The following is a 13,920-nucleotide window of genomic DNA, read 5'->3' on the forward strand; positions in this document are numbered from 1 at the left end:
TTTTTATTTTATAAATTTATTAAAGATTTTATTTATTTACTCATGAGAGACAGAGAGAGAGGCAGAGACATAAGCAAAGGGAGAAGCAAACTCCATGCAGAGAGCCTGATATGGGACTCAATCCAGGGACTCCAGGATCAGACCCTGAGACCAAGGCAGGTGCTTAACTGCTGACCCACCCAGGCGTCCCAATATTTTTTTTTTTTAAATCTTAAGTACAAATAACTTAAAAATATAAGAAAAAGATATACCATGCAAATGGCAACCGTAGGATGGCTAGGTGGCTATCACTGTATCAGACAACAACAGACTCTTGAAACAAAACATTATAAAAGAGGGGCAGGGATCCCTGGGTGGCGCAGCGGTTTGGTGCCTGCCTTTGGCCCAGGGAGCGATCCTGGAGACCCGGGATCGAGTCCCACATTGGGCTCCCGGTGCATGGAGCCTGCTTCTCCCTCTGCCTGTGTCTCTGCCTCTTTCTCTCTCTCTCTCTTTGTGACTATCATAAATGAATGAATGAATGAATGAAGAAAGAAAGAAAAAGAAAGAAAGAAAGAAAGAAAGAAAGAAAGAAAGAAAGAAAGAAAGAAAGAAAGAAAGAAAGAAAGAAAGAAAGAAAGAGGGGCGCCTGGGTGGCATATTCAGTTAAGCATCCAACTCCCAATTTTGGCTCAGGTCATGAGTTTGATCTCTGCCTCAGGCTCAGCACTACACATAGAGCCTACTTAAGATTCTCTCTCTCCCTATCCCTCTGCCCTTCCTCACCTCCACTCATGATATCTCTCTTAAAAAAAAAAAAATTAAAGAGGAGTATTTTATAATAATAAAAAAGGTTAGGGATCCCTGGGTGGCGCAGCGGTTTGGCGCCTGCCTTTGGCCCAGGGCGCGATCCTGGAGACCCAGGATCGAATCCCACATCAGGCTCCCGGTGCATGGAGCCTGCTTCTCCCTCTGCCTGTGTCTCTGCCTCTCTCTCTCTCTCTCTCTGTGACTATCATAAATAAATAAAAATTAAAAAAATAATAATAATAATAAAAAAGGTTAATACATCAGGAAGATAAAACAATTATAACTGTGTGTATATACATATATACATACTAAAAGAGAGACCAAAAGAACCCCAAGACATATCAAAGTAGAAATAATTTGATAATTTTTTTAAATGTTAGCTACTAGATCAAGGAGGAAAAAAATGTAAAGTAACTGAGGATTATTGAGGAAATGCTCCCAAACAACAAAAATCATATCTAAATAAAATGTTAAGTATGTGAATAAAGCTATACTCAAGAGGCAAATTCATAGCCTGAAAGTTTTCACTTAAGGTAAATAAAAGTTGTATTTTAACCTAATTTTTATTTTTTTAATATAACAGAATATTTAATTACACTAGTTTCTCATCAACACACTAGTCATTTAATAATGATTATACTGGGGAATAATCCCTGGGTGGCTCAGCGGTTCAGCACCTGCTTTTGTGTGTCTCTGCCTCTCTCTCTCTCTCTCTCTCTCTCTCCATCTATCATGAATAAATAAAATCTTTAAAAAATAAAAATAAAAATAATGATTATACTGGCCATTTCCATTGGTTGGCAGGAGGTTCTTCCACTAAAGGCTTCCATGGTTTTCATTATATCATTTTTCTTGCCAGACTTAGTTCATTTTCAACCTGAATAATCACCTCTTCAAGTTGGCCACCCTGAAGTTGATCTAATTTCTTATCATCTGATTCTATTTTAACCATACTCAGTTTCTTATTTGTAATCTGTTTTGTATACTTTCTATATGCTGCATTTTTAGGAATTTGCTCAAGAACATCAAGACTCTTTGTGTACAATATTCTTAGCCTCTCATGTGGATTCTCACATACAGCCAATCCCACAAAGTCGGTGGTTTTCTTCAACAAGCCTACCGTGAAAGCGCTGATAGGCTGGGGAAACATAGCCCTCTTAATCTAATTTTTTAATTAAACAAACAGGGCTCATATCAAAAGGATTCAGGGACCAAATTTCAACTCCACCTAAGAAGCAGTTGAAAACATAATTCCAAACCTAACAAGCCACTTAAACCACAAAAACATAACTCTTCTTATACCTGAAAGGTGCAGTAGTGAGGCAACCAAGTAGCCTGAAATCCAAAGAGAGACACACTCTTTCCACAACTCCCTAAGCACCACAAGGTGTTCAGACTATCCATCAATGGTAGAGAGCAAGGAGAAAGATATGCAGATAAGAAGAAATCAGTCAAAAATTTAACACACTGCTAAAGTTGATTGGGGGTTAGTATGACAATGTAGAACCACTGGAGCCATTGACAGAGAGTTCTTACCCACTCTTACCCACTCATAGACTCTACTACTCCATGAACTTTTATAGGATGCTCATGGGGAAGACTGACAAAAGGAGACAAAAGCATCCAGAATAATCTCCCTTGGTGGTGCAGGCATGTAGAAGCAAATCAGTTACTACTGATGGTAAGATATGAAATCCCACCTCTTGTCCAGACACTCCTTTCAGAGCCTTAAGCATTCAGGGGACTGGCAGGAAACTCTGTCACCTCCAAGGCACGGGTAAAGACCCATCATGATTAGGAAGACAAAGGGAAAAAATCTTTACACGTAGGCAAGGGACAGGAAAAATTCCCTAACCCAAATTCCCACAATACTCCAGTGCTGGAGGGGAGCCAAGAAGCGCTCTTCCTTACAAGTCTTTCCAAAGAGACAAATATAAGTCTGACACTGGTGAGGAGGGAAGGAATGGTGAAACTCTAAGGCCCAGATATACAGGGCCTACTTAGCATGACTGACAAAACATCAACTCTTAAATTCATAATTTAATCTAGATACTATAATCCCAAAAGTTCCAAATCTCATCTTCTGCATCATCTAAATCAGATATGGGTGACTCTGGTTGGCCCTGCGGCAAAATTCCTTCCCATCTATACCCTATGAAATAGGGAAATGTTATCTGCCTCCAAGATACAGCGGTAGGATAAGTATAGTAGAGACAGTCCCCTTTTAAAGGGAGAAGTTAGAAGAAAAAAGGGATTTACTGAACAAAAAGCAGGTCTGTAACTCAATAGGACATATTTCATTAGGTTCTAAGACCAAGAATAATTCTCTGTAGCTTGATGTTCTATCTTCTGAGCCCATTGGGGTAGCTTTGTCCCTTGGTCTTCCCCTAATAATACCTTATGTTTAGGTTGAGGGCTAGAGTATTAGATATTTTACTTCCACAATATTTGTGTTCTGCCCCTAGTTTTTAGCCATATCTGTTCACCAGTGCCAAAGTGGCTCATTGCTCTCCATGCTCTTCACTTTACCACACTTTTTTCCCCCCGCAAGTCCCAAGTTTGTTCTGCTTACTGTATGACAGGCCAGTATGTCAAGACATGCTCTTGGGGTAGGAAAGGGTCCTTATTCTGAAAGCCAGCCCATCAAAGAGGTGGCAGACTACTGTCCGAAAAAACCATCTCCCCAAGCATGGGATTTGAGCTTTTTCTGTTAGGAAGGGGAGAAGTGGGAGGGGTTGGAGACAAAAGGTGGCTGATGTCTGTAGACATCAAGGAAGGTTGAGTAACTTCTTTGTTCTTGATCAGTTGGTCTTTGCGTACAGGATCATGTTGCGCCTGTAAATCTTAAATAAAGCACAGTCATTTGTGTACATATTTCCTTATCTCCTTGGGTGAGGCAGAGTTGAGGTAAAAAGCAGTTTTGCAAATCTTAGCTATAATATGCCTACAGGCAGGGCTAGTCAGAAGTTTCTAAGTTTAGGTTACAACAGAAAGGGACAAAGAAGCAATAGGGAGTCAGATATTGATACGGGAATGGATTAAGACTTCGAGAGATGCTGGGATGAAATAAAAGTATTTTGCACGTAGTAAGAACACGAATGGCGGGGGTGGAGGGTGTAATAGATTACTATGTGTTGGATTGTGTCCCTCAAGAAAACTATGTAAAGTCCTAATAACCCCCAGTAACTCAGAACATGACCTTATTTGGGAAAAGGATCACTGCAGATGTGATTAGTTAAGATGAGGTCACAGTGAGGTAGAGAAGGCCTCTAATTCAATAGGCCTGGTCCTTCCAAGAAGATGGCCACTTGAGGACACAGAGACAAAAGAAAAGGAAGAACACTGGGGTGAAAAAGCAGAGACCAGGGTGAGAAATCCATAAGCAACAGAATGCCAAAGATTGCCAGCCACCATCAGAGGCTGGGAGAGAAGCCTTGAACAGATTCTCCCTCACAATCCTCAGAAGGAACCAATGCCAATACCTAAATTTCAGACTTTTACAGCTTCTCTAACTGGGAAAGAATAAAGCGCTTTAGGTAAAAATTCCAATGAAATGTTCACGTGAAGAAAATCCAAGAGAAATGCGGTGACACAAAAAGTATTCAACACCTTCAAAAAAGTAGAATTTATAAAGAAAGCATCAAACTTATCTTTATACTCTCATAAAGATCTATATGCACCCCATGACATAGAGCACACCAATCCAGTAGCTTACTTTAAACCTGACTTTTTGCAGCTAAGATGCATCCCTTTGTTACCTCATCCTTGTGGAGAAGAAAGGTACCTGGCTTATCTCCTGAAAATAAATAAATAAATAAAAATTCCCTGTGTTAACTGGGAATTTGGGTGGTCACAGTTTCAGAGCAGGCCAATGCTTTGAACTTTCAAATAGAAAAACTTAGACCTATAATAGATTTTCTTAAAAAAATAGCAAACTACATTCTACAACTTTGTACCTTGAAAAAAATAGTAACCTGATCAAACTTCGAATTTGTTGCTAAGTGCTCTACTTCAACTTGACATTATTTCATGGTTTTCTATTACCTGGTGCTGCTGAACATTAGTTGGATAATGAAGTTTCATTACTCCAATTTCAGACCCAAACCATATCCTTATCATTTTTCTTATATCTGGCATCTCTGATCATCTTATTAGTCCTTGTAATTACAAATATAGACATTTTATTTATACAACCCTGTAAAATAAAACTTCAAATTTTCTTTGGAAAGTTGGAAAATTTAACTTCCCCGTCCCCATTCCCTCTCTCCAAACCTGCATGTTCTATTTGTAACCTTGCCATTTCCCTTTCTGACTAGTTAATAAATTTTGACTTACATTCAATATAATTTGGTCTAAGAGAAAAAAAAATTGACAGAACAGAATACCTAATCCAGTAGTATGGAAGATAACGGTGAAGAAAGCTCCAAGCTACAGGATTAATGAAAGCAGGGACCTAGCCTGCTTTCCATTGTTGTGGAAAAGCTCACTCTTTCAACATATCCAGATACACAGTTCAACCATTATTTTCTTCATGAAAAAAGAATGGACCATGTGTGTACTCTTGCACAAAATACATTCACTTCTGACAATCCTTACATGTTTAATTGCAACATTGATTTTTAGTGCTACAGATATAACCATTATGGCAAACAGATTTTCCCTCTTAAAAGAAGTAATAATAATTATCTTTGACAATGAACGTCATTTTCATCTTTCACGTGACTTGGAAAACTCCAGGAGAAGTTTTACCATTTTGCCTTTATGTCTCACTACAGCATGCAGAAAATATCAGATTTTAGCCACCTGTGGAGAAAGAGCCAGAGTAAGGGTTATAGCTATTACTGTGTCAATTTTCTGGACCTTGCTGAAATATTTTGTGAATGTGATGTATAACTTCCTTAGTCCCATGTAACTGCTCTGTGTTCTATGTGTATAGATTCGTGTAATATAAAGAATAATTTCTGCATTAGAAAAGTAAGAGTAACACTATAATTTGGTGCATAAAATACACCAAATACAATACAAATACAATACAGTTGACCCTTGAACAACATGGTTAGAAGCTTTGATCTCCATGCAGTTGAAAATCCAAGTGTAGGGGCACCAGGGTGACTCAGTTAACTGGCTGACTCTTGGTTTCCTCAGGCCATGAGGTCAGGGTCATGAGATCTAGCCCTGCATGTGGCTCCATGCTCAGCCAGGAGTCTGCTTCTCTCCCTCTCTCTCTCTCTCTCTGCCACTCCCCTGCTCACAAGTGCACATGTGTGCTCTTTCTCTCTCTCAAATAAACAAAAAAATCTTTAAAAAAGAAAAAGAATCCAGGTATAACTTTTGACTCCTCAAAAACTTTACTAATAGCCTACTGTTAATAGCTTAACACATATTTTGCATTTTATATGTATTATATGCAGTATTCTTATAATTACATAAGCTATACAAAAAATATTATTTAAAAATATTGTAAGGGGAAAAAAAATAATGTAAGAGGGACACCTGGGTAGCTCGGCAGTTGAGTGTCTGCCTTTGGCTCAGGGAGTGATCCCGGATCTGAGCATCAAGTCCCGCCATCAGGTTCCATGCGAGAAGCCTGCTTCTCCCTCTGCCTATGTCTCCACCTCTCTCTCTCTCTCTGTCTCTCACGAATAAATAAAATCTTTAAAAAATATTTTAAGAGAAAATACAATGAGGTACTGTACTGACCAGAAAAAATCTGCATGTAAGTGGACCTGCACAGTTCATACCTCTGATATTCAAGGAGTGACTGTAATCCTATATAACCTAATTACTTTATAAAGATTCAATTTTTTAATCACCCTGTATATTGCCACCCCCGCCAAAAAAAACTATAAAGTTTAACTGTGTCTGCAAATATTTTCTCATTCTCATGTTACCAAAATGAAAAAGACAAAGTAAAAAAGTACCCTTGGTACATTCAAACAAAAAACTCATTATCATTAATTAAAGAGCTCTTAACTTTAGAAAACCTAACTATTTAAAAGAGAAATGGGGGAATGCCTGGGTGGGTCAGCAGTTGAGCATCTGCCTTCAGCTTAGGGCGTGATCCTGGAGTCCCGGGAGTCCCTGGAGTCCCACATCAGCTCCCTGCATGGAGCCTGCTTCTCTCTCTGCCTATGTCTCTGCCTCTCTCTCTGTGTGTCTCTCATGAGTAAATAAAATCTTTAAAAAAAGAAATAAAAGAGAAATGAGCAAAAAACAGACACAAAAAGAATTATCATTCTGATAACCTAACAAGAAATCAAATAAAATTAAAATAACTGGACATCATTTATTATTAAATTAACAAATATTAAAAATGATTTTTTAAAAAACAGGATGCCTGGGTGGCTCAGTCCCTAAAGCCTCCAACTCGTGATTTTGGATCAGGTTATGATCTCATATCAGTCCTGGGATTGAGACCCACCTCAGGCTCCACACTCAGTGAAGAGTCTACTTAAAGATTCTCTCCCACTCCTGCATGCATGTTCGCGCTCTTTCTTTCTCTCTTTCTCTCTTTCTGTCTCTCTCAAATCATGAATCTTTATGAAAATGCCATTTATATTACACCATTACCTATACTGGTTTTTTTTTAATATTTTATTTACTTACTCATGAGAGGCACAGACAGAGAGAGAGAGGCAGAGACACAGGTAGAGGGAGAAGCAGGCTCCATGCAGGGAGCCCGATGTGGGACTCGATCCCGGGTCTCCAGGATCATGCCCTGGACCGAAGGCAAGTGCCACACTGCTGAGCCACCCAGGGATCTCCCTATCTATATTGGTTTTTAATCATTTTTTAAGAAATTAACAGCTATATAAATTTGGAAAGTAATCAGGCAATCTTATCAGAACTTTAGAAACAGGTATAGTCAGTCTATATCACAGTAATTCTAACTCTAGAGTTCTAGTCAAAAGAAATGATCCATGGGGATAAATAGGTGGCTCCACAGTTGAGCACCTGCCTTCAGTTCAGGGCGTGATCCCAGGATCCGGAATTCAGTCCCACATCGGGCTCCCTGCAGGGAGCCTGCTCCTCACTCTGCCTATGTCTCTGCCTCTCTCTCTCTCTCTCTCATGAATAAATAAATCTTTAAAAAAAAATGATCCAAAACAGAGAAAAATGGGCTTGGTGAAGCAAGATTCTCGTCATGCTTTAATTTATAACAGAAAAATACCTCCATAATATGAAAATGGTTAGGCAAATTATGACATAAACACTATGGTTAGAGTCATCCAAAGTAAAGAGCCAGGAATAAAATCTGTACATGTGGCATTATTTTAACTCCTACTTAGAGATTTTTAAAATGCCAAATATTAAAAATGTTTATACATTTTATTTAAAATGTATTATTTTTCAGCATAGAATCCTACAACAGGTTCCATGTTCAGCACTCAGCTCTGCTGGAGATTCTCTATCTCTCCCTCTATCCCTCCTCTGCCATGAGCACACACTCTAAGATGAATAAACTTTTGTAAAAATAATAAAATATATTGTTTTTAAATACATCAAATATTAAATTATTATTGGATGTCATCTAAATTTGGTAATCCTCATCATGCCTAAGAAGCAGAGAATTTGAAGATGTATCAAGGAGTATTCTTGTAATCCTCCGGAAAGTGTATGTAAAATATTTTGTCATATTTTGGGTGTATATTATTCTGTAGAAAGAATTCTTAGTTTTATCATAATCTTGAAGACCCAAAAATGCAAAGAGATTAGTTCAGAAAAATCTGACATGCCTTCAAAGTATGTGTCTTCCTGAACACCTCATACACTCTGCTAAGACTTACTGCTTTAAAATCAAAGAACTCGGAGGATCCCTGGGTGGCTCAGCAGTTTAGTGCCTGCCTTTGGCCCAGAGCGCGATCCTGGAGTCCAGGATCAGGTCCTGCATCAGGCTCCCTGCATGGAGCCTGCTTCTCCCTCTGCCTATGTCTCTGCGCGCTCACCTCTCTCTCTCTCTATCTCTCTATCTCTCATGAATAAATAAAATCTTTTATAAATAAATAATTAAATAAATAAATAAATAAAATCGAACACCTCAAAGAAATCAGTTTACTCAATCTTATTCAGCATGATTCCATGCTGTAATAGTAGCATATATTAATAGTTAATACCCTAATTCAACATGCTAGTTTTATATAATGAGAAAAAAAGAAGTCCCAACATACAATTATCCCTGGGTCTGTTTTTCATGAAGTCATCAAGTGACCTTAAATCTTTTTTTTTTTTTTTTTAAAGATTTATTCACTTCGGGGAGGGGGGCAAGCAGTAGGGGAGGGGCAGAGGGAGAGAACCTCAAGCAGACTCACTGCTGAGCATGGAGCCAGACAAAGGGTTTGATCCCATGACCCAGAAATCATGACCTGAGCCAAAATCAAGAGTTGGACACTTTAGGAACTGAGCCACCCAGCCACCCCTTAAATCACTTGTTTTAAAAGTTGGCCAAAACTCCTTTGTGAATTATTAAATATAATTTTAATTGCAAAAAAAGGACAAATTGTCAAGAAGATTATGCAGAAGACATTATTTTATAAAAATTAAAGAAATGGCAGGTGCAATTTGGTATATGTGCATCAAGAACAGTTTATAGGCTTTACATAGTTGAAATAGGACATTTATGAGACAGAAGATAAGGAAAAGCATCTAAACAACTCCTCCCTCTTGTAAAATTGTCCGAATCTATGTTTAATTTCTAATGATGCAATGGTAACCAGGTATCCATGTTTTGCTATGTGAAAATGTCTTCTAAGCCCAAGTATCTAGACCAGACTTGCTCTGTTAAAAATTCAGAACTTGGACACTGAGTCAAATTACCTGTAGGGAACTCATAAAATGAGAAGCAAAATTATAGACTATGTGGAAACAAGAATAGACCACAGATAGAAAAGAGACTGTAGAATTTTCATCAAAGATGGAACAAATTGTATTCAGTCTGACTTTCTAGTTCCAGGTCCAAATCCTCCTGTATGTTGTGAAACTGCCTATTGTAGCCTTTCAGCCAATCCTATTTGCACTTTAGCTAATTTCAGTAAATTTAATTTCCGACTAGGATAAAGTCTTTAGAATTAATTCTAACCCCATTATAGTATCTTTTCTAGGATAAATAAAATTTGTCAAGTATGACTTCTCTTAAAATATTGCCTAGTAATCTCCCCTTTAAGTACAGATTTTGAGGAACACCTGGGTGGCTCAGTGGTTGGGCACCTGCCTTTGGCTCAGGGCATGATCTTGGAGTCACAGGATCGAGTCCCACATCGAGCTCCCTTCATGGAACTTGCTTCTCCCTCTGCCTATGTCTCTCTGTCCCTCTCTCTCTGTGTCTCCCATGAATAAATAATAAAATCTTAAAAAAAAAAAAGTACAGGTTTTGATAAAATCTTGTCTCTTAATTACACTTAAAAAAATTATACCATAAAAAAATTTATTGTCTAGGAGTGCCCAAGACACCAAGCAAACATGAAAAAAAACTGATACTGGTAATTTGTATATGTTAGTGAGAATATTAAGTTTACTCCTATGAACAATTTTAAGTTAACCACTGTGTATTGGCATTTCTGATTTAGACTACACTGCTGCCTTTAAAAGTAAGAGGAGGGGGACGCCTGGGTGGCTCAGCAGTTGAGCATCTGCCTTTGGCTCAGGTCGTGATCCTAGAGTCCCTGGATTGTGTCCCACATCGGGCTCCCTGCATGGAGCCTCCTTCTCCCTCTGTCTGTGTCTCTGCCTCTCTCTCTCTCTCTGTCTCTCTCACGAATAAATAAATAAAATCTTTAAAGATTAAAAAAATTTTTTAAAATAAAAAATAAAATAAAATAGATTAAATTAAATTAAAAAAAAATTTTTCTTAAAATAAAAGAGGAGGAAAGAAATAACATGAAGGAGAGGAGGGAAATTATACTGCCATTCTTCACAGTCCTCAGTAAACCCTACTTACTTAATAAAATTGCCTCTGAGCTTTAGAGTTGAGAGAAAGAAGGCAATCAGAAGTAAAGTTGAATACAGAAGCACAAAATACACAGAAAATAAATATGAAGAAAAATAATTTACTATTCCCTGAGAAAAAGAGAAACACCACCAAACAAAACACATGTGAAAAAAAACACATGTGTACATGTATGTACTGGCGGGTAGAGGAGGGATGCAAATACAACAGAGAAAAGGTGAACAGGGCAAGGGACAATCAGCTGAGGTACAAAAAAGCACAGAAAGATTTTTCTACAGATACAGGTGCAAGACTGTTTTCATTTGCCAAATGACTCAACTGTGCAGAAAAGAAAAAAAGAACTAAGTGTTCATTTGAGTAACTAGGATAAAATGCCAAGCAAAACAAACATATATTAGATATATATTTTAAAGCAAATATTCAATGCTGCAGCAGAAATTTGAATTTTATCTTGGGGCCTTATCATCATATTGCTAATATACACTGGCAACAGGTTGTAAACACAAGATTTGTTTCACAAACAAGGTAGTAAGTATCATCAACAATTGCCAAGAATTTAAAGCTAGTATCTTTGTTCTAAGAAATGAGTCAATTAACTTGATGACTCTATATATATACTCAATTTCAAGTGTTGATGATGTGTCTTATCTTTTTTTTTTTTTAAGATTTTATTCATTTATCTGAAAGAGTGAGAGCGAGCACGTGCGCACAAGCCGGGAAGAGGCAGAGGAGAGGGCAAAGTAGACTGCCCACTGAGCAGGGAATTCGATGTGGGGCTGCATCCCAGGACCCCTGGGATCATGACCTGAGCCAAAAGTGCACGCCCAACTGACTAAGCCACCTAGGCACCCCCGTACTTCTCTTCTTGAAGCTATAAAGCCATTCTGATTTTTCTTCCTCCCTCATCTTATGTCATACTAAAGTGATCCCAATGCCTGGTCAATTGAACCTCTCATTTATTACCTAAATATCTGTGCCTTCATTCCTAATACAACTCTCCTACTCAAGACCCTCATTATTACCTCTGGAACACTGCAAAAGCCTAAATAGTGTCTAAGTAACTACTCTCGTCTCTTCTATCTTCCCTCTCCCAACTCTCCTTTCACTATACTTTAGAATGGTAAAACTGAGGAGTACCTGGGTGGCTTAGTCAGTTCAGTGTCCAACTCTTAATTTCAGCTCAGGTCATGATCTAAGGTTTGTGAGATCAGCCTGCAGCGGCACTGCTCTTAGCAGGGAGTCGGCTTGAAGATTCTCTCCCTATGCACCCCCCCACACACACACACACACACTCTCTCTCAAATAAATAAATCTTTAAAAAAAAGGTAGATCTGAGCACATACCTTCCAAGTAAATATAAAAACTCTTAAATAGAAATAAAATTCAAAATCCTTAACATGATACATGAGGCCCTTGAAAACCTGGTCCATGACAACCTCTCTCAGCATTCTAACATCACATTCAAACTCGTAGCAATATTGCCTCTCCCCCTCACCACTACCCCCTCCCTCTATCTCTCCCTCTCACCCTCTTTTTTCCTACTTCAAAGCTTTTGATCCTTCAGTCTGTAAAATTAATAGCTACTAGTGTGCTCCTCTTTCCTCTCCTCATACCCAGCACCTAGAGGTTTTTCACTCTTCAAAATTCAGAGAAGCTACAACCTTTTCTAAGATACCTTGCTTCTCTTCAGCCCTGTAAACACAAACAGCCCAAAGTACGTTATACTACATTAAGTAAACATTCTCTGTATTCTAGAATCCTTGTACATACTGCACTACCTAACAATCAATAATTTGTACATATCTATCTACCACTTAGGATCTTTATGTATTCCTCATGCTTCCAATGCCTGATATATAATAGGACATGCCATACATAAACGTTGGCCAGATGAACAGGTAGATATATGAAACCTAGCCTTTTTTTTTTTTAAAGATTTTATGTATTTATTCATGAGAGACACAGTGAGAGAGAGAGAGAGAGGCAGAGACACAGGCAAAGGGAGAAGCAGGCTCCATGCAAGGAGCCCAATGTGGAACTCGATCCCGAGTCTCCAGGATCAGGCCCCAGGCTGAAAGCGGTGCTAAACCGCTGAGCCACTGGGGCTGCCCCGAAATCTAGCTTTTTAAATGGCACTAATGAGAAATTCCAAAATCAGAATATTTAGTACTTTCAAACTTCTACACTCAGACGCTAAATATATTATTGATAAACACTTCTAATAGCTACCCTACACTAGTACCTTCAGAAAAAAATTGAAGGGAAGTTGGGCTAGCAATTTCTAAGTATTCCTCTACCTTGAAGCCTTTACAGTTAAATGACACCAAAACACTTGTTCCTTCATTGCTATGAACAAATACTCTTCAAAGCATATATACAGAATACATACATCATCTACCAACTACTCTCTGAAAATTGTAGCTTTCTAAAATAAATGCTTCCTGGGGAGTCTGGCTGACTCAGTTGGTGGATCATGTGACTCTTGATCCAAGGGTTGCAAGTTCAAGCTGCATGTTGGGTACAGAGATTACTTAAAAATAAAATCTTTAAAAATAAAAATAATTAAATGCTTCCTTGACTCTGAATAATACAAGTCTCCATCACCAAAAACTTCAAAATACAATCTTTTTGTTGCCCCAGTCTTCACAATTCTTAAAAATTATTAAACAGGAACTAAAGGGGTGCCTGGGTGGCACATCCAACTCAGTTTTGGCTCTCATCATGCATGATCTCAGGGTCCTGAGACATAGCCCCATAGTTCCACAGTCAACTCAGGAGTCTGCTTGAGACTCTTTCCCTTTCCCTCTCCTTCTCCCCCTCCCACTCCAGGCTTGCACATTCTCTCTTTCTTTCTCTCTCTAACAAAATCTTTTTTAAAAAAGTAACTTAAAAAAAAAAAAGGTAATTTAAAGGTAATATTTATTAACAAAATGTACATGTGAAATGAACTGATTGATATGAGAGGTCAAAAAACAAAAACAAGAATCCAGTTACAAATGGTACAAAAACTGGCTATTATAGGGCAGTCCGGGTGGCTCAGCAGTTTAGTGCTGCCTTCAGTCCAGGGTGTGATTCTGGAGACCCAGGATCGAGTCCCACGTCAGGCTCCCTGCATAGAGCCTGCTTCTCCCTCTGCCTGTGTTTCTGCGTCTCTCTCTCTCTCCCTGTCTCTCATGAATAAATAAAAT

At 38.4% G+C, this 13,920-nt stretch overlaps 1 protein-coding gene and 1 pseudogene across 23 annotated transcripts in view; both read right to left on the minus strand.

The window, feature by feature from the left end:
- Window positions 1-13,920, minus strand: part of MLLT10 (MLLT10 histone lysine methyltransferase DOT1L cofactor) — a 250,792-nt gene that overhangs the window by 127,968 nt on the left and 108,904 nt on the right. The gene's annotated exons all lie outside the window — the stretch shown is intronic.
- On the minus strand, window positions 525-7,378 carry LOC140633212 (NADH dehydrogenase [ubiquinone] 1 alpha subcomplex subunit 5 pseudogene; annotated as a pseudogene).

This window comes from Canis lupus, chromosome 5 (assembly GCF_048164855.1).
Source record: "Canis lupus baileyi chromosome 5, mCanLup2.hap1, whole genome shotgun sequence".
In the NCBI taxonomy this organism is placed as follows: Eukaryota; Metazoa; Chordata; class Mammalia; order Carnivora; family Canidae; genus Canis; species Canis lupus.